Here is a 9,608-nt window from a genome sequence, read left to right on the forward strand (position 1 = left end):
TGGAGCTTCTGTTTCAGCATCAGTCCTTCCAGTGAATATTCAGGGTTGATCTCCCTTAAAATTGACTAGTTCCATCTCCTTGCTGTCCAAGAGACTTTCAGGAGTCTTCTCCAGCACCACAGTTCAAAGGCACAATTCTTCGGTGTTCTGACTTCTTTACAGTCCAGCTCTCACAACCATACATGGCCACTGGGAAGACCACAGCCTTGACTATACCGACTTTTGTTGGCAAGTAATGTCTCTGCTTTTCAACATAGTCTCTAGGTTTGTCATTGCTTTTTACACTAGTCTTGTACAAATCAGGACCCCAACAAGGATCACACATTGCACTTGTTTTGTGTGTTGTGTGTTAGTTGCTCAGTCGTGCTGAACTCTTTGCAACCCCAAGGACTGTAGCCCACAAGCTCCTCTGTCCCTGGAATTCTCCAGGCAAGAATACTGGAGTGGGTTGCCATTTCCTTCTCCAGGAGATCTTCTTGACCCAGGGACTGAACCTGGATCTCCTGCATAGCAGGCAGATTGTTTACCATCTGAGCTCCCAGGGAAAAATTGCTTTAAATCAAGAGCAGTCTCTTTTCCTCTCCCCCTCCAAAATCCACCTTTTTCATGCTTTTTTGTTTTTGTTAAAATGTTTTTGTTAAAATAGCCTTTTAGACTATCCCACATTCTAGATTAACATTTGTTGTCTTCTGGTGCCATTTAAATTGAGTCCTTCTCCCCTATATCATCCATACCTGGAAGTTTTCTCTAAAATTTTGGTTAAATTCAAGTTCAACTAAAATTTTTTTAGCAAGAAAACTTCTTAAATTACATTGAATAATTTCATTGTACTATCGCAGGAAATGAGTCATGATTCAGTGATGGTGAAGTTGATAATGGTGACAATGATGGTGGAAAATAATCCCTCCACTGCAGAGTTCCTCATCAGCCTTTCATGTGTTACTTTCTTTTTTTGATGACCATTGCCTGGATTGCTGATTTCATTAGACTTTACAAAATGGCGATTTTCCAGTTCCATCATTTCTTTCACTTTATTAGACTTAATTACTTTGTAAACCAAACCAAAATAAAACACCTTCTTTCATTTTCAGGGGCTGTTTAGTGGTCCTGAAATACAGTTAACACAGAAATCCCACTTAATTATGTCCTTTTAACAACCAGTTTTCAGAATTAGAAGTTGCTTGTCTCTCTTGAAAAAAAAAATCTGAAAAGGCTAAATGTTAAGATTTTATAAAGCTAGGTGCCAAGTATCTGAATGTTTATGCTATACTCTAAACCTTACTGAAGTCTGAGATATTTTATATTGAAATGTTTAATTGAACAGAAACAAAATCCCTATTTTTGTAAACTTTAAAAACTACTCTAAGTGTTCGTCTGACTTTATAAAGGAAGCTTGGCCAAAGCTTCGGGAATAGTGGTTATATAAAAATTTTAGAGGCCTAATAAAATTTGTTTAAAAGGTAGAAAGGAGAGGAAGAAGAAGTAAGCTAAAAATATAAACCAGTCCAGTGAAAGAAGGATGTAACAAATGTAGCCACTCAAGAACCTATTGGAGGTGAGAGTGACTGATGGCAGAACACTCCATCCCTAGGGAGTCTCAGTGTGGTCCAGATGTCTTCTTAAAATCAGAAGAGGAAAGATCAGTAAACCAAGCAACCAAACAAAACAACCACAGGGGAAAGAAAAAAGTATAAAATTTTCCCTAAAGAGGCCAGATTTAGGAGGAGAAGGCTGCTACAGCAGGCAGCCCCCAGTGAGGGGCAATGAGTAGCCGGCCCCAGTACCTCCAGGCAAGGCAAGAAGCAAACAGATTAGACACGAGCCTGGAAGGAGAATGGGCAGAAGGCTGAAGACCGTTAGAGGGCATCCAGGCTCTGCTATTAGGAACCTGGGAGGGAAATACGCACATGAATGTAGACAGAACTGTGTTCTGATGAAACGCAAGAAAAAGCAGTGAGTCAGGAACTGGGGTGGAGAGCTGGGTTTTGGGGCCAGGAAAACCTGTGTTTGAATCAGGAGTCCACACTGCCCAGCTGGGGACCCCTAAACCTGTTGTTTAACCATCCTAAGCTTCACTTTCCTCACTTACAACATGGGATGAAAATAATGCCTCTGCGCAAGACTGTTACCGTAGGACTGAATGAGGTGGCTGTGCCGTAAGGTAGCAGGTCTTGAATGAGGAGGGTTTGTACTCTTACCACTGTTGTTCATATCATTCCTGTCTGTTTAAGTATGCCCATCAGTTGATACACACGCTGGCCTAGGTTATAAAAGTGACCTTGGTGGGATGGGCCTTCCTTTTGATTATTATTGTGCTATGCTCTAAGGTAATTTTCACTAAAAGACTATTTGTAAGAGTGAAAAGGAAAACATCTGTGTGTATGTCTGTGTGTGTTTTTGTGCACACCTCAATCCACAGGCTGGCTCAGGATTGCCGCAGACAGCTTTTCTGTGAAAGAGGAACAGAGGGACTTGTGTTCAAGTTCACTTCACCTCTCTGGGCCCCAGTGTCCTCATGCATGAGATCCACACCTCTTGAAGTTCATGTGGGAAAAAAGGTATTTCCACATACCTCCCTGTGTGCATCTTTGCACACCTGGCAGAGAGATGGCCACTTGCACGCATGACACATGACTGCCCCACCTGCCGAATATGCCTCCTAATAATCCAGCAGAAATTCAGGGAATTGGGGCAGCGGGTATGTATTTATGCCTCTGTGCATCACAGACACGTTCTGATGTATCAGCTGGGCTCGGATCAAATGGAAGGTGATATTTCAGAGGGACCATAAAACAACTGAGAAGTCCTGAAAGCAATTATGATTTCGAGCCAGCAACCCTGGACTTCCATCATCCCCATGAAGCCTCCCCAGGCGAGATGCCCACTCCCTCACCACTCTCTATGGCCGGTTTCTATAAACCTCTTTCCCTTGACCTCTCTTCTCTCACTTCCTCTGAATCCTCCCCGCCCCACCTCTCTCCGCTGGTGGAGTTGGCTGTGATGAAGTTCATGATGCCGGTGTTGGCCACATGTGTGACTCATATGTGAGGAGCTTTCAGCTCCCCTCCGGACATTTGTTTTACCTGGTGGGGATGCAAGTCAAAGGGTGCTAGCTTAAAAATAGTCACAACCTGAAAGTTGAGAGTTATGTTCTATTCAGCAGAAATTTTTAGGACTTAAGCCTAGGAAGCAGCATCTCAAGCACCCCTGAGAGAAACACTCTGAGGAGGTGAGGGGAGGAGCCAGGTTGTATAGATGTTTGCAACAAAGGACAGGTAGTCTAACCATCAAAACTATTTTGTGAATTAAAGAAAACCAGACACCGCAAGTTAAGGAATTTAGTGTTTTTCTGTGTATGGGAAGACGCAAGAGCCTAGGCTTCCTGAAATCACTCATCTCAGCTACCTGGGGCCAGAGTCCTGTATTTTCACATCCTGATGCTGGGAAAGATTGAAGGTGGGAGGAGAAGGGGACGACAGAGGATGAGATAGTTGGATGGCATCACTGACTGAATGAACATGAGTTTGAGTAAGCTCCGGGAGTTGATGACGGACAGGGAGGCTTGGCGTGCTGTAGTCCATGGGGTCACAAAGAGTCGGACATGACTAAGCGACTGAACTGAACTGAACTGAAAGTTCCTCAGTGCTCACCATAGGGAGCACCGGCTGTCTGTTGGCCACCAGATCCCCCAGGTATCCTTCTCCTTCCTGAGTGCCCTTAGGGCTCAGGAATTAACATTTGAAGGACTGGAGCTGCTGATGACCATGACATCCTTGTCTACTATCATGGCAGGAAATACTCCACTTCTCAAAGCATGGTCCACCTAGAGCCAGAACACCCTCACTCTGCCAACCTGAGCAAGTGAGAGAAGGGCCTGGCATCTGCCCGTGGGGCACTCCTCTGTTGTTGAAAATCGCCAGCAAACCACCAATAATAAAAATACAGAACAGTTTTGTTTGAGCCGAACAAAGCCTGCTTCCTTGACGACTGGAAGCCTGCTTCCTTGACGACTCTAAGAAAGTGCTCCGGAGAAGCAGGGTTTCCAACACAGTTTTATAATTTTTTTTATATCTAACATCTTACATAAAACAAGTCAGGCCAACACATATCCTGTGAGTCAGTATGGCCTTGACACCTGGGCAGGGTGTCTTATCGAAGGAGGACCAGCATCCTAGGAACGGAGTCTTTTAACCTTTGTTTTCAACGTGGACATTGTTTACTTCTGGGCAATGTGTTCTTTTCTCTAACACTTAAAGCAGATGTACCCTGTAGGTATGATAGGCCATAAACAAGCTATCATAGTTAGCATCAGGTTCAAGTTAACTCATGGATAAGCGAAAATGACTCTCCTACATGTCTGTATGTGAACATTTCTTTTATCAGTTCCCAGGGAAAGACCACCCTCTCTTCCTTGCTCTCCCTTCACAGATGCAGGATGTCAGACCAGTGCCAAACAGCCATGCCTTCGAGTGAGCAAGCAAAGCCCACTCTTGGAGACGCTGACACACAGCACCACCTGGACCCCTGTATGTGGCTTTTCCATGTGATAGAAGAGGCCACGGAGAGGATGCCCACAGGTGACTCAGCCCAGAGACGCTCATCTGGAAACATGTGATCCAGAGCAATTCAACCAGCACAGGCAGACCAGGGGGAGGAATGGTGGAAGGAGGCAGATGTTAGGTTGGGAGTAAATATGACATTTTTGACATAGCAGTGGAAAAAGACGTCTGAAGTCTTTATTCACTAGTGGCTCAGATCTCAGTGACAATTGGGCCATGCTCAGCCTTCAGGTGGCATGCTTGGATGGTCCTGGGTCATCATTCACTGGGAACAAAGCCAGAGAAGGAGAAACAGCCTTGAGGCCCTTTCCAGAAGAGGAAGTCAATATTTCTAAGGGAAGATAAAAAGCAATCTTTGAAGAGCTTTTTTCTCACAGTTCTGGTCAAGTTAAGAAGAAAGCATGGGAGAACATCTATTGCCTGTTAAACACAGGAAACAAAAAGTACCTACTGCCCACCTCTGGCCTTCAGGACAGCATCTCAGGCAGGAAGCAGGGAGAGAGATGAGTAAGCACAGGACCAACTCTTGAGGCGTGGCATGAGTATAAACGCGGAAGGAAAAGATAAAAGTCGTGGTCAATGAGCGGATCAATTTCCATGGGAGTCTTCAGAAGGGAATCATGCGCTCAGTCAACAAATGTCCTCATGCCTTAATTTCCCTCCCTCCCTCTCAATGTGTGCGTCCCTAAAATGTGTGGGCTTCTGTTCACTGGGTTGCTTGTTTGTAAGCTCTGTGTGTGTGTGTGTGTGTGTGTGTGTGTGTGTGTGTGCATTTCTCTATTTCTCTTGGATGGTTTGTGTGTACGTGTGTGTCTACATGAAAGAGTTTCTATGTTTCTGTCTGGCTATATCTGGATCTATTTCTCTATACCTTTGTTTATAACTCGATCAAAGACCTGGTTTTCTGTTTTTACTCTGCAACATCCCCCGCATCTCCTTTCCTATTTCTCTCTTCCCCCTTTCCTCTTCTATATCCTTTTCTCCTAACCAGGCATACTATAAGACAGTTGCAATTCAATTTCTTTACTAAACAGTAAAAATTATAATTTCTAAAAGAGATGAAAAGACCTTTTTCTTTGTTTTGCTGTGGCCTATGTGCCCTTAATTATCCCCCTCTCCCTTGGGAATCAGTGACTACGGTTTGGGGTTTCTGTGTTGGTTTTTGTGGCTTCTTTATTTTTAAAAATGTTTATTGGAGAGGATAGTTGCTTTGTAATGTGTTAACTTCTGTACAGCAAAGTGAATCAGCTATATGTGTACATATATCCCCTCTTTTTTGGATTTCCTTCCCATTTAGATCACCACAGAGCACTGAATAGGGCTCCCTGAGCTACACAGTAGGTTCTCACTAGCAATCTATTTTATACACAGTATCAACAGTGTACCTATATCAATCCCAATCTCCCAATTCATCCCACTCCCCTTTCCTCCCTTGGTGTTCTTTCATTTGTTCTCTATGTCTGTGTCTCTATTTCTTCTTTGTAAATAAGATAGTCTATACCAATTTAATAGAGGAGGAAATGGCAACCCACTCCAGTATTCTTGCCTGGAAAATCCCGTGTACAGAGGAGCCTGGCGAGCTACAGTCCATGGGATCGCAAACAGTCAGACATGACCTAGCAACTGAGCACATACCAATTTAAAAGTCCCCTACCTCTGGTGAACTGTAAGCTTGAGAATGATTGATTAAACTGTTGTTTATGGTTTCGAAATAACTGATCCAGTAAGAAGTTGTTCTCAATCCATTCCTGGTCATAGGTACATTCTTGAGTGGGAAACAGTTTATTTGTGGTTTTTCATGAGAAAACTCATGGCCATTCTTGGAAGAAGAGGCAAATGGTCCATTTTCCCTTGTGTTTGAAAATGAAAAACCATCCTCCAGGCCCACTTGTTTATGTAAACTCTCATAAGAGAGGTGGAGATTTGCTCAATTCCAGAAAAAACAAAAATTAAAAATTATTTCCCCCATAAAGCTTGAAAACCCACATTTATAAACAAGACTGGTATCGTCTACCACTGGAGAAAAAAATATCTTCTCAGCCTGATGCAAGACTATGTCGTGTGTGGGCCAGTGAAGAAAGTTTGGGCAACAGAAAGCATTCCACTGCCAAAAGGGGAACAGTGGTCAACAGTTTAAGGGTCCCTCTGGTCAAACCCTACCCGTGCCTTCCTGGAAAGAGAAGCCTTGAGGAGTGATGAGAAGGCGAGACTTTTCTTCCTTTATCAACAATTGGAAAACTCATTGATGCATAGCAGAAACCTACACAATATTGTAAAGCAATCATACTCCAAATAAAAATAAATTAATTTTTAAAAAGTCACACAAGAGAAGCACGCACACGCGCACACACACATACACACACACACACACACACACGATGGAATACATAATTCAACTCCAGTTTGGGGAGTGTGTGGGTGCTTGTGCCTAAGATAATGCAATGGTGAGTAATCATGCATTAAAAAAGAAAAAGAAAGGCTTACCATGGTTTAGCAGAGGAAGGAAGCACAGGGTGAAGATGGGTTGTGAGGGTTTATATTTTGATTCTTGTAAAGAAAAAGGTTAAGATACATAGATAGAAGGTGTCAGAGCTCAAAAAGTCTTTCATTTGTGGCATTTTCTGTCTTATGGCATAATACCATACTTTATGCTGGTCTGTGCTTAGTTGCCTAGTCGGGTCCAGCTGTTTGTGACCCCATGGACTGTAGCCAGCCAGGCTCCTCTGTCCATGGGATTTCCCAGGCAAGCATACTGGAGCAGGTGGCTGTGCCCTCTTCCAGGGGATCTTCCCAACCCAGGGATCAAACCCAGGTCTCCCACACTGCAGGGAGACTCTTTATCATCTGGGCCACCAGGGAAGCTTGAAAAAACTGGAGTGGGTAAACTATCTCTTCTCCAGGGGACCTTCCCAACCCAGGAATCAATCCACCTTCATTGCAGGTAGATTCTTTACCAGCTGAGCTACCGGGGAAGCCCAATACCATACTTTGTCATGGCCTGAAAAAACAATAGCATCTATAGTAGTTATTTTGTACATCAGTGTTTTCTACAAACCACTAATCTTGGGATTGTCGTCTAATCATACATACTAGGATTTTAGACTTTCAGACCTTATCAGACTACGAAGTAGTCTGTTTTCAAGGAGAAGTTCTAATTTCTTCTTTCAGCATCTGCAAATTTGACAGATGAATGCCTGAAATCCAAGCATTCTGTTTATATCTCATTTGCCTGACTTCCCAGCAAGAAATGCTTCTCATTGGACACACTCCACAGTCCATCCTTTATGCACTCAGATGGTTCTTTTTTTTTTTCTTTTTTTTTCTTCTTTTTATTATTTTTTTTTCTTCTTTTTATTATTTTTTTTTCTTCTTTTTATTATTATTTTTTCTTTTTTTCTTTTTTCTTTGTTTCAAGAGAACAGCATTGAATATGCACTCAGATGGTTCCTAAGTGATCAGGTCACTCCCTTCCTGAAATTCACAGACTATCTTCCAAAAACCCCTTCTGGAATCTGCTCTGACTTCCAGGTCTCCACCTTCTTTCACTTTTGAAAACCAAGTCAATCAATATTGACTTGGAGGTTGAGGTCCACCCCACCTCCCATCCTGTTTGGATCCTCACATTTCCTGAAGCTTCCACATCCTCCCATCCTGTCCATTCCAATAAGAAGGTCATTCTCGTGGGCAAGGATGCAGGAGAGAGGTGAAGGAGCATCACATGTTTCTATTTTCTCTTGATCTAATGAACTTTGTTCAGTTATTAAGTTGTGTCTGACTCTTTCCAACCCCATGGACTGTAGCACGCCAGGCTTCCTTGTCCTTCACTATCTCCCAGAGTTTGCTCAGATTCCTGTCCATTGAGATGGTGATGCCATCCAGCCATCTCATTCTCTGCACCCTCTTCTCCTTTTGCCTTCAATCTTTCCAATGAGTTGGCTTTTCTTCGCATCAGGTGGCCGAAGTATTGTATCTTCAGTTTCAGCATCAGACCTTCCAGTGAATATTCAGGGTTGATTTCCTGACCCAGCTCCAAGTGTAGCTGAAAAGCCATCTTTAACTTCTCAAAGCCTTGACAAGAGTTCATTTTGGAACAAGTTATACAGATGCTGGGGGAGAAACTCTTTTTATTCATTTTTTCTTTTCTTCAAAATGGCAAGTTTACCCTGATTGGAAGAGTGGAGATAAATTAGGGGGTTGTGGGTGAACAGGACACTCACCTTCACGACTTCTTATCCTGGCTCCACTATGTCCATGGGAAAGAGTTTCTTCTTACACTCCCAACCATTGGCAAGATCTCCTTGTCCCTGTTCTCCAGACTCGACTGGCACCTGTCCCCTGGACCCTGTGTCACTGTTAGACAGTAAGACACCCAGGACCAGAGATTTTTCATTCTTTCCCATCCTGAGTACAAAGTCCCACACACGATGGACACCATCATTTTGACCAACAAACAATAGTCTTGGCTACTCTGAACCACCAAAATTTGTTAAGAATATGACCTTTGAACATAAGTTCAAATCCTAATGCTATAACCTTTGGAATGTGTTTTAATGCTCCTATGGTTTAATTTTCACTTATGCAACCAAACTGATAGGATTGTTGTAATGAATACATCAGATGACATATGAGTGGTCAATAAATGATACTGATAATGTATATTATTTATCAACAGTAAAATGAAGACTTGGAAGCTACCTCACAAGGTTATTTTGAAGGTTAAATGAAATAGATAAGCTAAAAAGACCTGCCACATTGCAGGTATTTAATAAACGCTAGCTTCTTTTCTTTCTTCAGAAAATGGATACTACTATATTTTACCCCAGCAATAATTTTAAAGATCAATTGAGTAATACGATTAAAAGAAGAGTTAACATACAAACCACAACTAAATATCCATTTGCAAATTATTGGCATAGTCAAACAAAATGTCCTTCACTCTAAAATTGTCTTGAACTTAATTGAATTACCTTTGATTTTTCAAGAGGTACTTTGAAGTATAGTAGGGATATAGTGTTGTGTGAAGGATATGGTGGGGTGGTAGAAAAGGAA

The sequence above is a fragment of the Odocoileus virginianus genome, chromosome 23 (genome assembly GCF_023699985.2).
Source record: "Odocoileus virginianus isolate 20LAN1187 ecotype Illinois chromosome 23, Ovbor_1.2, whole genome shotgun sequence".
Taxonomy (NCBI): domain Eukaryota; kingdom Metazoa; phylum Chordata; class Mammalia; order Artiodactyla; family Cervidae; genus Odocoileus; species Odocoileus virginianus.